This window comes from Echinops telfairi, unplaced genomic scaffold (assembly GCF_000313985.2).
Source record: "Echinops telfairi isolate 266 unplaced genomic scaffold, ASM31398v2 ScPeMD7_7458;HRSCAF=8496, whole genome shotgun sequence".
NCBI classification, from domain to species: domain Eukaryota; kingdom Metazoa; phylum Chordata; class Mammalia; order Afrosoricida; family Tenrecidae; genus Echinops; species Echinops telfairi.
Window position 1 is genome coordinate 30004972 of NW_022111358.1, and position 1091 is coordinate 30006062.

At 49.9% G+C, this 1091-nt stretch overlaps 1 protein-coding gene across 1 annotated transcript in view; it reads left to right on the forward strand.

The window, feature by feature from the left end:
• Positions 1–1091, forward strand: part of ATP6V0A1 (ATPase H+ transporting V0 subunit a1) — a 60807-nt gene that overhangs the window by 40374 nt on the left and 19342 nt on the right. The gene's annotated exons all lie outside the window — the stretch shown is intronic.

Genomic DNA, 1091 nt, shown 5'->3' on the forward strand with positions numbered 1-1091 from the left:
GAACGTGTTCAAAATCAGCACCAGACAGTAGAGATCCTGAAATCCAGGGTCACCCCATCACTGTGAGCTGGAAAGACAGACGAAGGTTCCCTGTAGCGAGTGAGAATTCACTTAGCCCTTAACTTCTGTGTGTTGTGTGTTGGTGGCAGTTGTGTCAGATGATGTCGAGAGTCGGCTCCAAGGCGGCAGCTCCGTGTGCGACAGGGAAGTGCGTCCTCACAGGTGTCGGCTTTGAGCCCACTGTTAGAGGAGTGGGCGCTGTACAGGGTTAGTTATTTTAATTATGGGAGTAGCTAATAGTGCCACACTGCTTACACAGGGCCACACTGGCCCAGCCCTTGGCGTATTTCATTGACTTCCCAAATAGTTCTGTCACACAGATAAGAAAACCGAGTCTCAGGGCATTTTAATGACATTTTTGTAGGTGGGTTTAACAGTTTATTAAGTCCCCATTGTCTGTAGTGCCAGCTATAGAGAACATCTTTAAGCTTGGAGTTGGATGTTGAGAATATTCCCTTGCATGTATATAGGGTTCTCCAGTTACCTTTTGTTTTTAAATCGGCCTCTCATTTGATGCCTCCAGCGAGTGTTGACTGTCCGTGGAACACTTTGGTATAAATGTTAGAGTTGTAGAACTGAATCTCAGGTGAGACTGGGGCTGGGGAGACCCGGTCACCAGTTGCCAGATGACCTAGGGTGAGTTCTTCCGGATGAGAGCCTTTCAAAAGGAAAGCTGCCTGGCTGTGTTGTGGAGGGGCTGGCTTACCAGGCTACCAAGCGTGCACTTTAGCCTAAAGATGACAGCATGGCGGCGAGGGAGGTTTGGGCAAGGAGAAGTGTCTGGGTTAGACTCGTGACTTAGGAAAATTAACCTGGAGACCAAGTGGAAGACAAGCGAGCTGTCAGGTAAACATCACAGGCATGCAGGCCCTAGGCGACAGAGCTTAGGCCAGTGAGAGGCAAGTGGCAGTGCCGCTGGGCCAGTCAGCAGAGCAACACTTGGAGAAATCGTACGGCAAATGAGCAACCCCATTCCTCCAGCCAAGTATTTGGTAAGGAACAAAGGAGGAGAGGTGGACACGGAACCTATG